The following is a 23,212-nucleotide window of genomic DNA, read 5'->3' on the forward strand; positions in this document are numbered from 1 at the left end:
CTCAAGGGCCTTGTAGAGCCTTGGCTCTGTACCCGGCTCTGTGGAGGATTCAGGGTTAGGGGGCCTGGGTTCAAATCCAGACCCTGCCTTTTCAGATGTGTGGCCTCGGAGCAAGGTATTTAGCCTGCCTCTATGTGCTCACCTGGAAAATGGGGTGATGAAGAAGATGATGATGATAATGGCAACTCCCTCTTGGAGCTGCTGTGCAGATGAAGTGAGTGAATATAAGATGGATGCTTAGAGCAGTGCACGGAAGAGCTGTGCTGTTTGTTATTATCTTCTAGGGGAAACACAAGAAAACCAACTTAGGGAGGAGGCAGCCTGTCCTGGAAGGGGAGGTCCTCACAAAGAACACTGACTCCAGCCAGCTCCTATCTTCAGGCCAAAGTCCCAGCCCAGGGTTTGCTGTGAGGTGGGGGCCTCTAGAGTCTGAAGGGCATGTCTGGTGTGGGCAGGCCCGACCTGACCAGGCACCAGAAACAGACAGGACATTGTGCACTGATAGGAGTCCTACAGGCTGAGGGAGCTGTGCCCGGGCACCCGCTGGGAACCAGGCAGCAGTGGAGGGTGGGGAGTGGGCCGTGTGCCCGGGAATGCGGCCCCACCACCACAGCCAGAGATGGAGGGGACTACAGCCCCCAGCCAGCCCGGCGTCTCCCCAGTCTCAGTCAGTTGGGCGCCACCTTTGAGATTTTTGCCTTATGAGTGAGCATTACTATAATTTATTTCATGGTTGTCTTAATTTTTAATTTATTTTTACATTTAATTTTTGTTTGGATCTGAGCTGTGCTAACATGGTTCAAAAATCAAAAGTTTAGTAAGTGCTTTCAGGGGAGTCTGCCTCCCATCCTGTCTCCCACCCCTGGCCCCTCCCCCAAAGCCATGATTATTATTTTACATCAACGAATATGAACTATATGTATTTGATATATTTTTCCAATTCAAAGACAATTTTTAGTATGCAATGCACACTGCCCTACAACACGCTTTTCTCACTTAGTATTTTTAACTTCTCTACTTAAGTGAGTGTAAATGAAAAAATACACCACCACCTTCCGTAAACAGAAGGTAGCTATGACAACAGCACATGGTGATGGAGCAAGACCACTACATTCCAGTGGGGTCCTGTTGTCTGGGGAGCCCCTGAGCTCAAGGTCTGACCTCTACTCCCTAGTTCCAGAGGGACTAGCAACTGTTGATGGCAAACTGAGGACACCCAACACCAAGCTGACACTTTGGCCGGGAAGTAATCAAAAGGACTAAAAAGATTTGGACAGGAAATCCTCTCCTCATCCTGGTCCTGGTGTATAGCAGCATTGCCATTCCAACAGTGGTATAAGTCCACACTTTGGGAAACCCTCATCTAGTCCAACAACCCTGGCACTTTAAAGATGGGTAAACTGAGGCTTAGAAAGGGTGGAGGACTTAAAATGATGCAGCTAGTTGGTGCAGAGCCTGGACAACACCTCAGGTTCCCAGGACCCTATCTACAGCCCCTGGACTAGGCAAATGGGCTTTGTTTGGAAACAAATGTGCCCAGTCCCTGCTCCTCCTCAGCCCCCTCCCCAACCCCAAATTTTCATTTAGCGAACCTCTTCAATTTCATCTAGATTATCTAATTTGTTGGCATACAATTGTTCATAGTATTCCATTTTATTTCTTTAATATTCCATTTTATTTCTTTAAGGTTGGTAGTAATGTCCCCTCTTTAATTTCTGATTTTAATAATTTGAGTCTTATATACTTTTTCTTGGTCAATCTTATACATTCTGTTAATCTTTTTTTCAGCTTTTGGTTTCATTGATTTTCTCTTTTGTTTTTCTATTTTCTATTTCATTAATTTCCTTTAATTAATCTTTATGATGTCCTTCCTTCAGCTTGCTTTAAATTTAGTTTGCTTTTCATTTTTCACTGTCTTGAAGGTGGAAACTTAGATAATTAATTTGAGATCTTTCTCATTTTTGAACCTAGGAACTTACAACTATAAATTTCCTTCTAACCACTGATTTAGCTGTATCTCATAAATTTTGTGATGCTGTGTCTTAATTTTCATTCATTTTAAATATTTTCATTTCATTAAAAGTATTTTCTAATTTCCCCTGTGATTTCTCTTTTGATTCATTAGTTAAGAAGTGTGTTGTTTAATAGCCACATATTTGTGAGTTTCCAAAATTTCTTTCTGTTAATGTTAACCAATTTTATTCTTTTATGGTTAGAGAACATACGTTCTATGATTTCTGTCCTTTTAAACGTATTGGTGTTTATTTTGTGGCCTAAGATACAGTCTATCCTGGAGAATGTTCCATGTACCCTTGAACGCATATTCTGCTGTTGTTGGGTAGAGTGTATTGTTTTGTTTTGCTTTTTGAGACAGAGTCTCACTCTGTTGCCAAGCTGGAGTGCAGTGGTGCGATCTTGGCTCACTGCAGCCTCCACCTCCTGGGTTCAAGCGATTCTCCTGCCTCAGCCTCCCGGGTAGCTGGGACTACAGGCGGGACTACAGTCGTGCACCACCATGCCCAGCTAATTTTTGTATTTTTAGTAGAGACGGGGTTTCACCATGTTGACCAGGATGGTCTCCATATCTTGACCTTATGATCTGCCCGCCTCAGCCTCCCAAAGTGCTAGGGTTACAGGCGTGAGCCACTGCACCTGGCCGGGTAGAGTGTTTGATAGAAGCCTGTTAGGGCTAGTTGGTTTATAGTATCATTAAAGTCATTTGTTTCCTTTTTGATCTTTTGCCAATTTTTTGTGTACATTATTAAAAATAAGATATTGTAATTTATAATTATTATTGTTGAATTATCTTTCTAGATTAGATATTCTAGAATTAGAATATCTAATTCTATTGTTGAATTATTTTTCCCTTCAATTCTGTCAGTTTTTCCTTCACGTACACTGGGGCTCTGGTGTTGGCTGCACATATGTTTATAATTGTTATATCTTCCTGATCTAAAGAGTATTTCTTATAGACAGCATATAGTTGGATCTTGGTTTTTTTTTTTTTTTTTAATCCAGTCTGGAAATCTCTGCCTTTTGATTGGATTGTTTAATCCAGTCACATTAATGGTATTACTGATGTCATTGAATTAACATCCACCATTCCACCATTTTACTTTTTGTTTTCTCATGTCTTTTCTGTTCCTCTGTCATTATTACTTTATTTCCTATTAAGTGATTTTTAAAATGTAGCATGTATACCTCTGTAATTATTTTTACTACATATTTTTGAGTTATTTTTGTAATGATTGCTCTAGGGCTTTCCATATACGTCTTACATTTTCAGAATCAGCTTTAGATTTATATTAACTTAAATTCAGCTAGAAATTGAAATATTACTTCAACGCAGCTCTATTCCTCCCTTTCTTTTAGTGATATTGTTATACATATTATATCTATAAATATTACAAACAAAATAATACATTATTATAGAATTATTTTATGTAATTTTATATTTTTGAAGACAATATATCATCTTAAATTTTCAGAATCAGTTTTAGATTTATATTAACTTAAATTCTGTTAGAAATTGAAATATTACTTCAATGCAGCTCTATTTCTCCCTTTATTTTAGTGATATTGTTGTTACACATATTGCATCTATAAATAGTACAAACACAATAGTTCATTATTATAAAATTATTATTCTATATAATTTTATATTTTTGAAGAAGCTAAGAGTAGAAAGAAGAACAAGTATATGTTTATAGCTTTTGTTGTGTTACCCTTCTTGTTGGTCATTTCTTGTTTTCTTCATTTGTTCTTGTGGATTTGGGTTACCATCTGGAGTCATTTTCTTATCCCAGTACAGCTTTTCTCTCACACATCTCCTTGTGCTGTAATTGGTAAATATATTATATGTCTGTATGATAGGGCCAACAATACATTATATGCAAATTGCTTCATATAATTACTTTTTAAATCAATTAATGGAAGGAAAAAGTATGCATTTGTAGTGCCTTTTATACTTGCATAATTGCTTTTTTTCATGTGGAATCAAATAATCATCAGGGGTCATTTGTTTTCAGTCTGAAGAACTTCCTTTAGTATCTGTTGTTAAGGCTGATCTGCTAGTAAATAAATGATCCTAGTTTTGTTTATCTTATAATGTCTTGAATTAACCATCATTTTCAAAAGACAGCTATGCTGGATCTAGGATGTTTAGCTGACAGTTTTTTTCTTTGAGCACTCTGAATATGTTATCCCATTGCCTCCTGACCTCCATTATTCCTGATGAGAAGTTCATTGTTAATCTTATCAGGATTCTCTTGTAAACTGAGTCATTTTTCTTTCATTGCTTTTGAGGTTTTCTTCTTGTCTTTGGGTTTCAACATTTTTACTCTGATTTGTCTGTTTATGGATCTCTTTGTGTTTATTCTACTCAGAGTTCATTGAGATTCCTAGATGTATAGATTAATGCTTTTCAGTAAATTTGGGTTGCTTTCAGCCATTAATTCTTTTAATATCTTTTCTGATTCTTTCTCCTTCTTCTTTCCTTCGAATACTCCCACTACATGTATTTGTTATGCTTAATGATGTGCCACATTTCTCTCAGGCTCTGTTCATTTTTCATCATTTTTTTCTCTCTGCTCTTAGATTTCATAAGCTCTATCAACTTTTCTTCAATTTCACTAATTCTTCTGCCAGGTCAAATACACTGTTGAGCTCCTCTAGTTAATTTTTTGAAAATCTCAGTTATTGTACTTTTAACTCCCGATTTCCATTCGATTATTTTTAAAAATAATTTCTATCTGTTTATTAATATCTCCACTTAATGTGGCTTTGTCATCATATGTTCCTTTACTCCTTTAATCATGATTTCCTTAAAGTTATTTGAACATATTTACAATTACCACTTTTAAGTCTTTGTGTGTTAAATCCAACATATGATTTCTCTCACAGGCAGTTTCTTTTGCTTGCTTTTTTACCTCCTGGTGTATGAGTCATACTTTCTTGTTTCTTTATATGTCTCTTAAGTTTTTTGTTGTTGAAAAGTAGACATTGTAAATAATGTAGCAACTCTGGATAAATTAGTCCTTCCTTTTGGAACTTATTTACTTGTTTACTTTTTTGTGACTTGCTGGATTATTTTAGTTAAGTTGATTTTCCTGCATGAAGACTCTGGTATTGCTCTTAGGGGGTACATCCTTGGGTATACCCACAGTCACCCTGAGATGACAGTGGTTTTTGCAGGGCTGTCTTTAATTTTATCTTTCTCTGACCACACTCATCTGTTAAGTTCCACTAATTGGTGGCTGATTGCCCTATTGTTTTCAACACTACATATATTTCTTTAAAGACTGATCCCATCAAAGCCAGACTCCTTTGAGCAGATAGCTCCTGAGGTCAGTGTTTGAGATCTGTTGTGACCCCCAGGAGGACTCTTTCCAGCTGTCTCTTTCCTTGATTCTCTCCAGTAAAATAGCTGTTTATGGTTTAGCCTATATCTCCAATGAACCCATCAATTTCCTCCCAATTGCCTTTCACCACAACCTGCAATGTTTTTGAGAGGGGTCTTAGGCTTAAACTTGTCCACATTTGGTTGCAAATGAAGTCAGTTCCTTTGGGGAGAAATTTAGAGCTCTCTGTTCTATGGTCTGCTTCTTCCTCCAGGCAAAAATCTCTGAAGCAAAGCTCTAGTGCTGGAAGTGTGGCAATGGTAAACTTTTCTCTGAATGACACACCAGATTTAGGAATTGAGTGCTCAGTGTATAGGGGAAACAGCCTCAGGTCTCCTCAGCTTGCCTCTCTGTGTGGAATCCTTGCTCCATCAGTGGGGCAAGAGTGATTGGGTCTTCAGTAGTCTCTGTGGATCTGTGCCCAAGGTAGAGCCTCCATGCCATGAGTTGGGCCGGGTAGAAGAAGGGAGCCCTCACTGCCTGGCTGAACTTGCCTGGAACATAGAATCAGCAACAGGCAGCTGCAAACAGGATGAGAAATGCTGACATTGTGCGCCTCTTGGGAAGCTAGCTCCTGACTAGGAGCTGGAAGGAGAGGAAACCCTGTGTTCTTGGCTGTACCCATATGGAGTAAAGTTTCTGTCTCACTGAGCTGGATGAGGGGAGGAATAAAGTGATTTTTTGTCTTTTTGTTGTATCAGTTACTGTGGGTTTAAACACAACAGACTCTTGCTGTTCTTCCTGAATTTTAGTATATTTGAAAAAATAAATGTTTATTAATTAGCTGTACACCCTTAGAATTACTTCCAGATACATTAAATGATTGTTAAGAATTTTTTTTTCACCAGTTACTCTGGGAGTGGTCCATAGGACATCTCACACTATCATGCAGGAAGTAGAACTCACAAAGATATTGCCTCATAATAGGTTTAGAAGCTACATTACTTCACCTTTCATATTTAGGTCTACGATTCTCCTGAATTTATATTTTTGTATATGGTGTGAGGTAGGGGTCAGGTTTCCTTTTTCTCCTGTATTGAAGAGACCGTCCCTTCCCCATTGCCCAGAAGAGTCTCCTTTGTCATAACTCAAATGTTCAAATATGGCTGGGACTGTTTCTAAACTTTCTATGCTGCTGTACTGATCTATTTATCTATTCTTGTGCCAAGAGCACATTGTGTTAATTATAAAAACTTTGTGATCAATTTTTATATTGAACTTGGCTATTCTTAGCCTCTTATATATTTGTACAAAATTTAGAATTATTTTATCAATTTTCACAAAATAACCTGTTGTATTTTTTGTTGGAATTGCATTGATTGATTCTTTAGATTACTTAGGTGTAAACTCTTGAACATGCTTTTCTCTCCTTTTATTTAGGTCAAGAGTTGGCAAACCATGACTAGTGGGTCAAATCTTGCTGATAGCCTGTTTTTGTATGACCCTGGAGCTAAGCATCATTTTCATTTTTAAAGAGACTTTTTTATATGAAAAGAATAACATGTGAAAGAGACCATATCACTGAATTTTAATTACTATTATTTTAAGATTTTTGCTTATTTGTTCATAAATAAGATTGGGCTGTAGTTTTCTTTCTTATGATTCCCTTGTTGAGTCTAGGGTTTGGACATCAACATTATACTGCTCTCATAAAACTAATGGGGGAGTTTATCTCTTTTTCTATTTTCTGGAAAATTTGCAGAAAATTACTTTGTTTCTTCATGGTTTTTGTAGAATTTGCCAGTATATTTATTTTCTGCATGAAAAACATTTAAATACAGATGAAAATTTGAAAATGGTTAAACGACATTTCTATTTCTTCTTGTCGCCATTTGATACATTGCATTTTAAAGAAAAATTTGTCCATTTTGCCTAATTTTCAAATTTACAGGTATAAAATTGTTTGTAACATCATTTTTTAAGTGTCTATAGGATCTATAGAAATATCCCCTTTTTAATTCCTATTAATAATTTGTGTATTTACTCTCTCATTTTCTTGATCAGTTTTGTAAGGAGTTTATTGACCTTATTGCTTTTTTCAAAAAGATAAACTTTTGGCATTATTGATCATCTTTGCTATGTTTTCTGTTTTATTAATTTCTGGTATTTATTATTTTCCTTCTCTTACTTTCTTTGGGTTTATTTTGTTATCCTTTTCTAACTTCTTGTGATGGGTCACTGATTTCTCAGCCTTTCTTCTTTTTGAATACTAGAAGTATTAAATTAGCCATTAATCATTGCATTAGCTTTAGCCAAAAGTTTTGATATGTAGCATTTTCATTACCTTTCACTTAAATATATTTTCCAATTTTATTGTGATTCCTTCTTTGATCTATTGGTTATTTTCAAGTGTATTTTTTAATTTCAAAAAAAGTGATAATTTACAATACAATTAAGGTAGAAATATATTACTCCCTGCCTCTCTCCCAAATTATTGATTTCTACCTTAATTGTATTTTGGTGACAGAATGTATTCTAGGTGATTTCAAATCTTTGACCTGTGTTAAAAGTTGCTCTGCAGCTTAAGATATGATCAATTTTTTTATCAATGCTCCATCTGTGTTTGAAAAAAACGAACATTTTGTACTTGTAGATGCAATGTTGTATGTGTTAGGCAAATCTGTTTCTTGTAGAAAGCATATAGTTGTATGCATATAGGATCATATTTGTATCTACCCTGCCAATCTGTCTTAATTTACATTTAATATAATGCCATTTAAATTTAATGTAATTAATTTTTGCCTGGTAAGGGCTATGTCTGCCATTTTCTTTTCATTTTTTCCCTCTGTTTCTATTTCTCCATTTTTTCCCTCATTTCCTGTGGTTACTTAAACAATTATTAGAATCACATTTTGATTTATCTACAGTGTATTTGTGTGTATCTCTTTGTATAGATTTTTTGTGGTTACTATAGATATTATATGGTACATACGTAACTTATCAGAGCCTACTAAGTATTGACATTTTACCAACTTGAGTAAAGTGCAGAAACCTCTCTCTCTTCACATTCCTTTGCCCTCTCTCATTTATAATTTGTCTTAAATATTTGCTCTGCATACATTGAGAACTACATCAGATAATTTTAAAAGTTTTGTGACTCCAACAAAATTTTGAAAACTCAAGAGGAGAAAGAACATCTACTGTATTTACCCATACTTTCATTCTTTCTTTTCCTTCTTGATGTTCCAAAATTCCTTTTTTTAAATTACTTATTTTCTCTTTCAAGAACTTCCTTTAGCCATTATTTTAGGTTAGGTCTGCTGGTGACAATCTCTTAGTTTTACTTCATCTAAGAATATCTTGATTTTCTCTTCGTTTCTGAAGAATAATTTTGTTTGGTATAGGATTCTGAGTTAAGCGTTCTGTTCTTTCAGCACTTTGAAAAATGTCATGCCGATTTCTTCTGGTCTCTGTGGTTTCTGATGAGAAATCTACTGTCATCTGAATGGTTTTCTCACATAGGAAAGTGTCATATTTCTCTCACAGCTTTCAAGATTTTTTCTTTGTCTTTTGTTTTCAAGAGTTTAATTGTGGTATGTCTTGGTGTGGATATCTTTGAGTGTATCTTATCTGGCATCGGCTCAGCTCTTGAGTATTTTCAGTCATTATTTCTTTGGATACTTTTTCATCCTCACACTTTTTCCTCTCCTCTGGGGACTTTGATGACATGTTAGTTTTTTTGTTTTTTTGTTTGTTTTGTTTTGTTTTGTTTTTGATAGTCCCATAGGTTGCAGAGGCTCTGCTGTTTTTTTTTTCTGTTTATTTTCTTTCTTTATGCAGATAAGGCAATGTCTATTGCTCTATCTTCAAGTTCATGGATTCTTTCCTTTACTCCCTCCATTCTGCTGTTGAACCTATCCACTGAGTTTTTAATTCAGTTATGTATTTTCCAGTTATAAGATTTCCATTTTGTCCTTCTATATGTCTTCTATTTCTTTGTTGAAATTTTCTATTTTTTCACTTGTTTCAAGTATGCTTATAATTGCTAGTGGAAGAATTTTTATGATGGCTGCTTTAAAATCCTTGTCAGATCATTCTAATTTCTGTGTCATCTTAGTGTTGGCATTTGTTAATGTCTTTTTTCATTCTAGTTGAGTTTTTCTTGGTTCTTGGTGTGATTGTATCCTGAACATTTTGTGTGATACATTAAGAAGCTCTGAATCTTCAATTAGGAGTGGAGGTCCAGGTTTTTTTGTTGTTGTTGCTTTTTTTTTTTTTTTTTTTTTTTTTGAGACAGAGTCTTGCTCTGTTGCCAGGCTGGAGTGCAGTGGTGCAATCTCAGCTCACTGCAACCTCCGCCTCCCGGATTCAAGCGATTCTCCTGCCCCAGCCTCCCAAGTAGCTGGGGTTACAGGCATGCGCCACCATGCCTGGCTAATTTTTTGTATTTTAGAAGAGACGTGGTTTCACCACGTTGGCCAAGAAGGTCTCCATCTCCTGACTTTGTGATCCGCCCACCTCAGCCTCCCAAAGTGCTGGGGTTACAGGCATAAGCCACTGTGCCCGGCCGGTCCAGGTTTTTTAATAGGCCTCCATGGACATCCCCCAGAGCTGGTTACTGCTGGGCGTGGAAAGTCCTCAGTAGGCCTCTGCCAACACAATATGGCTTTGAGGGAGAGGGACACTTTGTTACCTCTCATGTGGCTTCCACTGACATAATGGGGCAGGTTTCTCATTACCACTAGGCAATGGTGAAAATCTTGTTTTCCACTTGGCCTTCTCTGACAACACCCAGAGGGGAGAAGGAGGGACAACTTATTATTACTGGGTGGGGACAAATGTCCTGGCTCCCTACTCAACTTTTGCTGATAAGAGTGGTGCTGAGTACACAGGTTTTTTTGTTTTTTGTTTTTTGTTTTGCCATGTAGGAATAGGGCTGTTTGGAGGGCAGTTATTTTCTTAAAGTTTTCTGTCTGGCTAGGTCGCTTCTTTCCTGGTCCTTTGGCTACAGAAATCAGGCTTTAAGTAGGACTTTAAAATTTCTATAACCATTGGTGTTTCTGGTTTTTCTAGCACACAGTCCGAGATCTAGGAGGCAAAAGGACACTTCAGGGAGCACACTGTTAATGTTGCTTCTTGGGTCTCCAGGTCTTTAGCTGTCTGCTCTCTTCTCTCCACTTTCTGGCGTCTTACCATTGTTTTACATATGAAATGAGGTTTTTAAGCTGTAGTTAAGAGAAGAATAGGCCAAATTGCAACTACTCCATCTTGTCCTGTGTGAAGATTTTCATTCTTAATTCAATTTCTTTATTATAGTTGTATTCAGATTTTCTATTTTTTCTTTAATCAATTTTGTTTATTTGTGTCTGTTGGAAATTTGCCTATTTCCTCTAAGTTGTCTAATTTGTTGGTATAAAGTTGCTTATAACATTTTCTTATAATCCATTTCAGGGTAAGTAGGGATGTCTCCTCTTTAATTCCTGATTTTGGTGATTTGTGCCTTCTGTCTTTTTTTCCGGGTCAGTCTAGCTGAAGGTTCATCAATTTAATTAATCTTTTCAAAGAACCAAATTTTGGTTTTATTGATTTACTCTACTGTTTATTTCTTATTGATTTCTGTTCTAACCTTTGTTATTTGCTTTCTTCTGTTTTCTTTGCATTTAGCATACTCTTCATTTTCTAGTTTCTTAAGATGGAAACTTTAAATGTCCTGCTAGACACTAGTTTAGTGCATCCTGTAAATTCTGATATTAAAAAAATTAGGTCAAAATATTTTCTAACTTTCTTCATTATTTATTTTGCACTCATGGGTTATTTGGAAGTGTGTTAATTTCCAAATAGTTGAGGATTTCCCAGGTTTCTTTCTGTTGTTGATTTCTAATTTAATTTCTTTGTGGTTAGGGAACATATTTTGTATGGCTTCAATTTTAAAAATGTATTGGGACTTGCTTGTGGCCTAACATATAGTTTATCCTAAAAAATGTCCCATGTGCACTTGAGAGGAATGTATAGTCTGCTATTGTTGGGTGGAGTGTTCTAGAGATGTCTGTTAGATCTAGTTGGTTGTTCATGTCTGCTATTTCCTTGTTAATCTCCTTCCTGAGTGTTCTATCCATGATTAAAAGTGGAGTTTTAAGTCCAACTATTGTTGAATTGCCCATTTCTCTCTTCATTTCTGTCAGTTAAGGTTTGTGTATTTTAGGGCTCTGTTGTTGGAAAAAATATGTTTACAGTTACATGTTCCTGATAGAATGACCCATCTATTATCATAAAAATGTCCTTCTTTGTCTCCAATTATTATTGTTGAATTGTCTATTTTTTCTTTCAATTTTATTAGTTTTTCCTTCATTTTGAGGCTCTTATTAGATGTCTATATGTTTATAATTTTAAAAGTGAGGCAGTTATATCTTTCTGATGTACTTAATTTTTTCATTCTAACATGTCCTTTTTGTCTCTAGCAATATTTTTTTAGCCTGAAGTCTATTTTGTCTGATATTAATGTAGCCACTGTGGCTTTGTATGGTTATTATTGTACAGTATGGATCTTTTTCCATCCCTTTGCTTTCAACTAATTTGTGTCTTTAACTCTAAAGTTTGTCTCTTATCAACAGTTTATAGTTAGATCTCACTTTTTTAATGCAGTCTAACCATCTGTGCCTTTATATTTGGGTAGTTAAATCATTTGCTTAATGTAACTATTAATATGGTTAGACTTAGATTGGCCATTTCACTATTGTTTTCTGTCTCCTGTCTTTTTTATTTCTCTGTTTTTCCTTGACTGCTTTCCTTCGTGTTAAGTGAATATTATTTAGTGTACCATTTTAATTTCACCATTGATTTTTTTCTATATTTTTGGTTATTTTCTTAATGATTGTTATAGAGATTTCAATATGCATCTTAACTTATCACAGTCTACTTCAAAATTTTTTTAAAATTATGCTTTAAGTTCTGGGGTACATGTGCAGAATGTGTAGGTTTGTTACATAGGTATACACATGCCATGGTGGTTTGCTGTACCCATCAACCTGTCATCTACATTAGATATTTCTCCTAATGCTATCCTTCCTCTAGCCCCCCATCCCCTGACAGGCCCCAGTGTGTGATGTTCCCCTCCCTGTGTCCATGTGTTCTCATTGTTCAACTCCCACTTATGAGTGAGAATGTGTGGTGTTTGGTTTTCTGTTCTTGTGTTAGTTTGCTGAGAAGATGGTTTCCAGCTTCATCTATGTCCCTGCAAAGGACACGAACTCATCCTTTTTATGGCTGCATAGTATTCCATGGTATATATGTGATACATTTTCTTTATCCAGTCTATCACTGATGGGCATTTGGGTTGGTTCAAAGTCTTTGCTATTGTCAACAGTGCCGCAGTAAACATACATGTGCATGTGTCTTTATAGTAGAAGGATTTATAATCCTTTGGGTATATACCCAGTAATGGGATTGCTGAGTCAAATGGTATTTCTGGTTCTAGATCCTTGAGGAATCACCACACTGTCTTCCACAATTGTTGAACTAATTTACGCTCCCACCAACAGTGTAAAAGCATTCCTATTTCTTCACATCCTCTCCAGCATCTGTTGTTCCCTGACTTTTTAAGATCACCATTCTAACTGGCATGAGATGGTATCTCATTATAGTTTTGATTTGCGTTTCTCTAATGACCAGTGATGATGAGCTTTTTTTCATATGTTTGTTGGTTGCATAAATATCTTCTTTTGAGAAGTGTCTGTTCATATCCTTTGCCCACTTTTTTATGGGGTTCTTTGTTTTTTTCTTGTAAATTTGTTTAAGTTCTTTGTAGATTCTGGATATTAGTCCTTTGTCAGATGGATAGATTGCAAAAATTTTCTCCCATTCTGTAGGTTGCCTGATCATTCTGGTGACAGTTTCTTTTGCTGTGCAGAAGCTCTTTAGTTTAATTAGATCCCATTTGTCAATTCTGGCTCCTGTTGCCATTGCTTTTGGTGTTTTAGTCATGAAGTTTTTGCCCATGCCTATGTCCTGAGTGATATTGCCTAGGTTTTCTTCTAGGGTTTTTATGGTTTTAGGTCTTATGTTTAAGTCTTTAATCCATCTTGAGTTAATTTTTGTATAAGGTGTAAGAAAATGGTCCAGTTTCAGTTCTTTTGCATATGGCTAGCCAGTTTTCCCAACGCCATTTATTAAATAGGGAATCCTTTCCCCATTGCTTGTTTTTGCCAGGTTTGTCAAAGATCAGCTGGTTGTAGATGTGTGGTGTTATTTCTGAGGCCTCTGTTTTGTCCCATTGGTCTATATATCTGTTTTGGTACCAGCACCGTGCTGTTTTTGTTCCTGTAGCCTTGTAGTGTAGTCTGAAGTCAGGTAGGGTGATGCTTCCAGCTTTGTTCTTTTTGCCTAGGATTGTCTCAGCTTACAGGCTCTTTTTTAGTTCTATATGAAATTTAAAGTAGTTTTTTCTAATTCTGTGAAGAAAGTTGACGGTAGCTTGATGGGGTTAGCATTGAATCTATAAATTACTTTGGGCAGTATGGCTATTTTCATGATACTGATTCTTCCTATCCATGAGCATGGAATGTTTTTCCATTTGTTTGTGTCCCCTCTTATTTCCTTGAGCAGTGGTTTGTAGTTCTCCTTGAAGAGGTCCTTCATATCCCTTGTAAGTTGTATTCCTAGGTATTTTATTGTTTTTGTAGAAATTTTGAATGGGAGTTCACTCATGATTTGGCTCTCTGTTTGTCTATTATTCGTTTATAGGAATGCTTATGATTTTTGCACATTAATTTTGTGTCCTGAGACTTTGCTGAAGTTGCTTATCAGCATAAGGAGATTTTGGGCTTGAGACGATGGGGTTTTCTAAATATACAATCATGTCATCTGCAAACAGAGACAGTTTGATTTCCTCTCTTCCTATTTGAATACCTTTATTTCTTTCTTTTGCCTGATTGCCCCGGCCGGAACTTGCAATACTACGTTGAATAGGCGTGGTGAGAGAGGGCATCCTTGTCTTGTGCTGGTTTTCAGAGGGAATGCTTCCAGTTTTTGCCCATTCAGTACGATATTGGCTGTGAGTTTCTATAAGTAGCTCTTATTATTTTGAGATACGTTCCGTCAATACCTAGTTTATTGAGAATTTTTAGCATGAAGGGGTGTTAAATTTTGTCAAATGCCTTTTCTGCATCTATTGAGATAATCATGTGGTTTTTGTCATTGGTTCTGTTCATGTGATGGATTACATTTGTTGATTTGCATATGTGGAACCAGTCTTGCATCCAGGGATGAAGCTGACTTGATTGTGGTGGATAAGCTTTTTGATGTGCTGCTGGATTTGGTTTGCCAGTATTTTATTGAGGATTTTTGCATCAATGTTCATCAGGGATACTGGCCTGAAATTTTCTCTTTTTTTGTTGTGTCTCTGCTGGGTTTGGGTATCAGGATGATGCTGGCCTCATAAAATGAGTTAGGGAGGATTCCCTCTTTTTCTATTGTTTGAAATAGTTTCAGAAAGAATGGTACCAGCTCCTTTTTATACCTCTCATAAAATTCAGCTGTGAATCTGTCTGGTCCTGGACTTTTTTTGGTTGGTAGGCTATTAATTACTGCCTGAATTTCAGAACTTGTTACTGGTCTATTCAGGGATTCGACTTCTTCCTGGTTTAGACTTGGGAGGGTGTATGAGTCCAGGAATGTATCCATTTCTTCAAGATTTTCTAGTTCATTTGCATAGAGGTGTTTATAGTATTCTCTGATGGTAGTTTGTATTTCTGTGGGATCAGTGGTGATATTCCCTTTATCATTTTTTGTTGCGTCCATTTGATTCTTCTCTCTTACCTTCTTTATTAATCTTGCTAGCAGTCTATCTAGTTTGTTGATCATTTCAAAAAAACAGCTCATGGATTCATTGATTTTTTTGAAGGGATTTTTTTGTGTCTCTATCTCCTTCAGTTTTGTTCTGATCTTAGTTATTTCTTGTCTTCTGCTAGCTTTTGAATTTGTTTGGTCTTGCTTCTCTAGTTCTTTTCATTGTGATGTTAGGGTGTTGATATACGATCTTTCCTGCTTTCTCTCATGGGCATTTAGTGCTATAAATTTCCCTCAAACACTGCTTTAAATGTGTCCCAGAGATTCTGGGACATTGTGTCTTTTTTCTCATTGGTTTCAAAGAACTTATTTATTACTGCCTTAATTTTGTTATTTACCCAGTAGTCATTCAGTAGCAGGCTGTTCCGTTTCCATGTAGCTGTGCAGTTTCGAGTGAGTTTCTTAATCCTGAGTTCCAATTTAATTGCACTGTGGTCTGAGAGACTGTTTGTTATGATTTCCATTCTTTTGCATTTGCTGAGGAGTGTTATACTTCCAATTATGTGGTCAAGTTTAGAATAAGTGTGATATGGTCCTGAGAAGAATGTATATTCTGTTGATTTGGGGTGGAGAGTTCTCTAGATGTCTATTAGATCTGCTTGGCCCAGAGCCAAGTACAAGTTCTGAATATCCTTGTTAATTTTCTGTCTTGTTGATCTGTCTAATATTGACAATGGGGTGTTAAAATCTCCAACTATTGTTGTGTGGGAGTCTAAGTCTCTTTGTAGGTCTCTACAAACTTGCTTTTTGAATCTGGGTGCTCCTGTATTGGATGCATCTATATTTAGGATAGTTAGCTCTTCTTGTTGCATTGATCACTTTACCATTATGTAATGCCCTTCTTTGTCTCTTTTGATCTTTGTTGGTTTAAAGTCTGTTTTATCAGAGAGCTAGGATTGCAACCCTTGCTTTTTTTTTGCTTTCAATTTGCTTGGTACATCTTCCTCCATCCCTTTATTTTGAGCCTTTGTGTGTCTTTGCAAGTGAGATGGGTCTCCTGAATACAGCACACTGATGGGTCTTGACTCTATCCAATTTGCCAGTCTGTGTCTTTTAATTGGGGCACTTAGCCCGTTTACATTTAAGGTTAATATTGTTTTGTGTGAATTTGATTTTGTCATTATGACGCTAGCTGGTTATTTTGCCTTTTAGTTGATGCAGTTTCTTCATAGTGTCAATGGTCTTTACAATTTGGTATGTTTTTGCAGTGGCTGGTCCCAGTTGTTCCTTTCCATGTTTAGTGCTTCCTTTAGGAGCTCTTGTAAGGCAGGCCTGGTGGTGACAAAATTTCTCAGCATTTGCTTGTCTGTAAAGGATTTTATTTCTCCTTCGCTTATGAAGCTTAGTTTGGCTGGATATAAAATTCTGGGTTGAAAATTCTTTTCTTTAAGAATGTTGAATATTGGCCCCCACTCTCTTCTGGCTTGCAGGGTTTCTTATGAGAGATCCACTGTTAGTCTGATGGGCTTCCCTTTGTGGGTAAGCCGACCTTTCTCTCTGGCTGCCCTTAACATTTTTTCCTTCATTTCAACCTTGGTGAATCTGATGATTGTGTGTCTTGGGGTTGCTCTTCTCAAGGAGTATCTTTGTGGTGGTCTCTGTATTTACTGAATTTGAATGTTGGGCTGTCTTGCTGGGTTGGGCAAGTTCTTCTGGATAATATCCTGAAGAGTGTTTTCCAACTTGGTTCCATTCTCCCTGTCACTTTCAGGTACACCAATCAGATGTAGATTTGGTCTTTTCACATAGTCCCATATTTCTTGGAGGTTTTGTTTCTTCCTTTTCATTCTTTTTTCTCTAATCTTGTCTTACTTTATTTCATTAAGTTGATCTTCAGTCTCTGATATCCTTTCTTCAGCTTGATTGATTCAGCTATTGATACTTGTGTATGTTTCCCGAAGTTCTCATGCTGTGTTTTTCAGCTTCATCAGGTCATTTATGTTCTTCTCTAAAGTGGTTATTCTGGTTAGCAATTCCTCTAATATTTTTTCAAGGTTCTTAGCTTCCTTGCATTGGGTAGAACATGCTCCTTTAGTTTGGAGGAGTTTGTTATTACCCACCTTCTGAAGCCTACTTCTGTCAATTCGTCAAACTCATTCTCCATCCAGTTTTGTTCCATTGCTGGCAAGGAGTTGTGATCCTTTGGAGGAGAAGAGGCATTCTGGTTTTTGGAATTTTCAGCCTTTTCGTGCTGGTTTCTCCTCATCTTTGTGGATTTATCTACCTTTGGTCTTTGATGTTGGTGACCTTTGGGTGGGGTCTCTGAGTGGACATCCTTTTTGTTGATATTGATGCTGTTCCTTTCTGTTTGTTAGTTTTCCTTCTAACAGTCAGGCCCCTCTGCTGCAAGTCTGCTGGAGTTTTCTGGAGGTCCACTCCAGACCCTGTTTGCCTGGGTATCACCAGCCGAGGCTGCAGAACAGCAAAGATTGCTGCCTGTTCCTTCCTCTGGAAGCTTTGTCCCAGGGAGGCACCCACCAGATGCCAGCTGGAGCTCTTCTGTATGAGGTGTCTGTTGGTCCCTGCTGGGAGACATGGGGGTCAGGGATGCACTTGAGGAGGCAGTCTGACCCTTAGCAGAGCTTGAATGCTGTGCTGGGAGATCTGCTGCTCTCTTCAGAGCTGTCCGGCAGGGATGTATAAGTCTGCTGAAGCTGCACCCACAGGTGTCCTTTCCCCCAGGTGCTCTGTCCCAGGGACATGGGGCTTTTATCTGACTGGGGCTGCTGCCTTTTTTTAGAGATGCCCTGCACAGAGAGGAGGAATCTAGAGAGGCAGTCTGGCTACAGCAGCTTTGCTGAGCTGTGGAGGGCTCTGCCCATTTGGAACCTCCCAGCAGCTTTGTTTACACTGTGAGGGTAAAACCACCTACTCAAGCCTCAGTAATGGTGGACGCCCCTCCTCACACCAAGCTCAAGCATCCCAGGTCGACCTCAGACTGCTGTGCTGGCAGCGAGAATTTCAAGCTAGTGGATCTTAGCTTGCTGGGCTCTGTGGGGGTGGGATCTGCTGAGCTAGATCACTTGGCTCCCTGGCTTCAGCCCCCTTTCCAGGGGAGTGAACGGTTCTGTCTCACTGGTGTTCCAGGCACCACTGGGGTATGAAAAAAAAAAAAACAAAACAAAACTCTTGCAGCTAGCTTGGTGTCTGCCCAAATGGCTGCCCAGTTTTGTGCTTGAAACCCAGGGCCCTGGTGGTGTAGGCACCGGAGCGAATCTCCTGGTCTGAGGGTTACGAAGACCGTGGGAAAAGCATAGTATCTGGGCCAGAGTGCCCTGTTCCTCATGGTACAGTCCTTTACCACTTCCCTTGGCTAGAGGAGGAAGTTCCCTGAACCCTTGTGCTTCCCTGGTGAGGTGATACCCCACCCTGCTTCGGCTTGCCCTCCATGGGCTGTACCCACTGTCTAACCAGTTCCAATGAGATGAACCAGGTACCTCAGTTGGAAATGGAGAAGTCACCCGCCTTCTGCGTTGATCTCACTGGGAGATGCAGACCGGAGCTGGTCCTATTCAGCTGTCTTGCCAGCAGCAATCTCCTGTCTACTTCAAATTATTAATACTGGTAAAATATAAACTCTTTGTTCCAGCATAGCTCTATTTTCATATCTCTCCTTTGTGCTAATATTTCAAAACCTATTATATTCATATATGTTATAAAGCAAACAATACAGTGTTGCAATTATTGCTTTATGCAATACTATGTATTTTAAAGATGTTAAAGAAAGAAATGAGAAATATATATTTATAGTCTTTTATATTAATTAACGTGCAGGTATACCTTGTTTTATTGCACTTTGGAGATACTGTGTTTTTTGACAAATTGGAGGTTAGTGGCAACCCTGCGTTGAGCAAGTCTATTGGCACCATTTTTCCAGCAGCATGTGTTTACTTCATGTCTCTGTGTCAAATTTTGGTAATTCTCACAATATTTCAAAGTTTTTCATTATTTTATCTGTTATGGTGACTGCAATCAGTGATCTTTGATGTTACTATTGTAATTGTTTTGGAGTGCCACAAACTGTGCTTATATAATACAGTGAATTTAATCGATAAATACGTGTGTTCTGACTGCTCCCTCAACCACCCATTCTGTGTTTCTCTCTCTCTTCTGGCCTCCCTATTCCCTGAGACACAACAATATTAAAGTTACACTAATTAATAACCCTACAATGGCCTGAGAGTGTTCAAGTGAAAGGAAGAGTTGTACATCTTTCTCTTTAAATCAAAAACTAGAAATGATTAAGCTTAGTGAGGAAAGTATGTTGGAAGCCAAGATAAGCCAAAAGCAAGGTCTCTTACACCAGTTATGCAAGTTGTGAATGCAAAGGAAAACTTCTCGAAAGAAAGTAGAAGTGCTGCTCCAGCAAACATACATGATAAAAAAGTGAAGCAGCCTTACTGCTGATATGGAGAAGGCTTGAGTGGTCTGGATAGAAGATCAAACCAGCCACAACACTTCCTTAAGCCAAAGCTTAATCCAGAGAAAGGCCCTAATGCTCTTCAATTCTATGAAGGCTGAGAGAGGTAAGGAAGCTGAAGAAGGAAAGTTTGAATCTAGCAGGGATTGGCTCACGAGGTTTGAGGAAAGAAACCATCTTCATAGCAGAAGTGCAAGGCGAAGCAGCAAGTGCTGATGTAGAAGCTGCAGCAAGTTATTGAGAAGATCCAGCTATGGTAATTGATAGAGGTAGCTACACTAAACAATAGATTTTCAGTGGAGATAAAACATACTTCTACTGGTAGAAAATGCCATCTAGGACTTTCACAGCTAGAGAGAAGTCAATGCCTGGCTTCAAAGCATCAAAGCACAGGCTGACTCTCTTGTGAGGCGCTAATGAAGTTGGTGATTTTAAGTTGAAGCCAGTGTTCACTTACCATTCCAAAAATCCTAGGGCTCTTACTAATTATGTTATTAATTAGGCTAAATCTACTCTGCCTGTGCTCTAGAAATGGAACCACGAAGCCTGGATGACAGCACATTTGTTACAGCATGGCTTACTGAATATTTTAAGCCCACTGTTGAGACCTACTGCTCAGCAAAAAATATTTCTTTCAAAATATTACTGTTTATTGACAATGCACTTGGTCGTCCAAGAGCTCTGATACAGTTGTATAAGTAGATTAATATTGTTTTTATGCCTGCTAGTACATCCATTTTGCAGCCCATGGATCAAGAAGTAATTTTGATTTTCAAGTCTTCTTAATTAAGAAATACATTTCATAAAGCTATAGCTGATATAGATAGCGATTCCTCTGATGGATCTGGGCAAAGTAAGTTGAAAACCTTCTGGAAAGAATTCACCATTCTAGATGCCATTAAGAACATTCATGATTCATGGGAGGAGGTCAAAATGTCAACATTAACAGAAGTTTAGAAGAAGCTGATTCCAATCTTGATGGATAGCTTTGAGCGGTTCAAGACTTCAGTAGAGGAAGTCACTGCAGTTGTGGTGGAAACAGCAAGAGAACTAGAATGAGAAGTGGAGCCTGAGGATGTGACTGAACTGCCACAATCCCATAATACAATTTTAACTGATGAGTAGTTGCTTCTTATGATGGTAAAATAAAGTGGTTTCTTAAATGGAATCTACTCCATTTGAAGATGCTGTGAACATTGTTGAAATGGCAACAAAGGATTTAGACTAATACATAAACTTGGTTGATTAAGGCAGCAGCAGGGCTTAAAAGGATTAACTCCAATTTTGAAAGAATTTCTACTGTGGGTAAAATGCTATCAAACAGCACCACGTGGTACAGAGAAATCTTTAGTGAAAGAGTCAATCAATGTAGCAAGCTTCACTGTTGTCTTATTTTCAGAAATTGTCACAACCACCCTTCCTTTAGCAACCAACACCCTGATCAGTCAATAGCCATCATACTGAGGTAAGATCCTCCACCTGCAAAAAGATTATGACTTGCTGAAAACTCAGATGGTTTTTTTAAAGCATCTTTTAGCAATAAAAGTATTTTTAAATTAAGGTATGTACATTTGTAGACATAATGCTATTGCACACTTAATAGACTACGGTATAAAGGTATAATGTAAACATAACTTTTATATGCACTGGAAAACCAAAAAGTTTGTGTGATTTGCTTTATTGTGATATTTGCTTTATTGCAGTGGTCTGGAATTAAACCTGCAATATCTTTTATGTATGCCTTTATTTACCATTTCTGGTGTTTTTCATTTCTTTCTGCAGATTTTAGTAACTCTCTGAAGTCATTTCTTTTTAGTTTGGTAGACTTCTTAGAGAACTTCTTCTAAGGTAAGCCAGTCAGCAATGGATTCTGTCAGTTTTTGTTTTTCTGGGAATGTTTTTATTTTGCATTAATGTTTGGAGGATAGTTTTTTTGGGTACAGTAATTTTGGTTGATGGTCTTTTCCTGTCATCACTTGGAATATGGTATCGCACTGCCTTATGGTGTCTATTGTTTCTAGTGAGAAGTCAGGAAAATTAATTTTACTCTTGCTCCCCTATACATGAGTCTATTTTCTCTTGCTGCTATTAAGATTTTCACTTTCTCCTTAGCTTTCAACAGTTTTACTGTGGTGTACCTATGTGCATATGTCTTTGTATATTTTCAGCTTGGGGTTTGTTGAGCTTCTTGGATGTGTAATTAAAAATGTTTAAATTAAATTTAGGAAGTTTTGGCCAATATATTAATATATTAAAAAATTCTTTCTGCCTCTTTCTCTCTCTGTGTGTATTTTTGGGACTCCCTTTACACATATATTTGTGTGCTTCATATTGTCTGACAGGTCTCTGGGGCTCTCTTTATGATTTTCAGTCTCTTTAACTCTTCGTTTTTCAGATTGAATAATTTCTACTGATCTTTCTTCAAGTTTAAGAATTATTTCTTCTATCTCAAATATGCTGTTGAACCCTTCTAATGATGTTTTTTCATTTCAGTTATCTCACAAGAGTGCAATAAGCTACCCAGACATAGGAAATCAGGCTTAAGAGTAAAAACGAGAATAAAAAACTGGACAGAGACATCAGAAGGCACACTGTGTAAGGGAGACAGATATCACACTTTTAACCAGGCAAGTTACTAAATAAACAGCTCCAGAATTTCATTTTGGTTCTTTTTTTATAACTCATATCTCCTAATCAGTGATCTCTTTTTGTTGATTTGTGTGGTTATACTTTCCTTTAGTTCTTTAAATATGGTTTCTTTAGTTATTTGAACATATAGTGTATTTGAAGTATTTTTCTGCTAAGTCAAACATCCAGGAACCATCGGCAATAGTTTCTAGTGAGAGTCTTTTTCCTGAGTATGGGTCACATTTTACTGTTTCTTTTCATGTCTCATAGTTTTGTTGAAAATTAGACATTTTAGATAAAATATTGTAGTAACTCTGGATTCTGATTTGTTCACTCTGACAATTGTTGACACTCTGTTTGTCTGCTTGTTTATTTAGTAAATTGCCTAGTTAAAAGTGTGAAATCTGTCTCCCTTACACAGTGTGGCCGCTGATGTCTCTGTCCAGTTTTTTATTCTTGTTTTTACTCTTAAGCCTGATTTCCTAGGGGTCATCCCTGTGTCTGGGTAGCTTAAAATGATCATGCAGAGGTTGTGCTCAAACACTTTGAGCCAGTATGGCTTTTGTCTTCTGCTGATGTATGTGTGTGGGGGAAAGAGTGCATTCAAAGTTCAGGATGTTTTCAAGTCTGCTGTGGTTTTCACTTTCTTCTGGGCACTGTCATGTCTCTTAGACAACTGTGCATAGACTCAGGGTTGGCCAACATGTGTTCATAGCCTTCTCCATTCTTTATTTCACACATGCTGCTGGGACTGTCTTTGCCCCAGTCACAACGACAACTCAGAATAGTAGAGCTATTGGCCCGCCTGTTTCCCCATTCTGAGATTATCACTTTCACCAAGTAGCCATCACACACTGCTCCACATAGAATGAGCCACCTTTAACCGTGGCAGCCTCATTTCTGGTTCTCATACCCTAGAGAACCCTCTGTGTCAACTGGATGGGGGGATTGGGAACAGCCCTAGGCACTATAGTCACAGTCT

At 37.6% G+C, this 23,212-nt stretch overlaps 1 long non-coding RNA gene across 2 annotated transcripts in view; it reads left to right on the forward strand.

The window, feature by feature from the left end:
- LOC109026185 (uncharacterized) overlaps positions 1 to 23,212 on the forward strand; it is a 95,865-nt gene that overhangs the window by 67,356 nt on the left and 5,297 nt on the right. The window lies entirely within an intron of this gene.

Source organism: Gorilla gorilla, chromosome 2 (assembly GCF_029281585.2).
Source record: "Gorilla gorilla gorilla isolate KB3781 chromosome 2, NHGRI_mGorGor1-v2.1_pri, whole genome shotgun sequence".
In the NCBI taxonomy this organism is placed as follows: domain Eukaryota; kingdom Metazoa; phylum Chordata; class Mammalia; order Primates; family Hominidae; genus Gorilla; species Gorilla gorilla.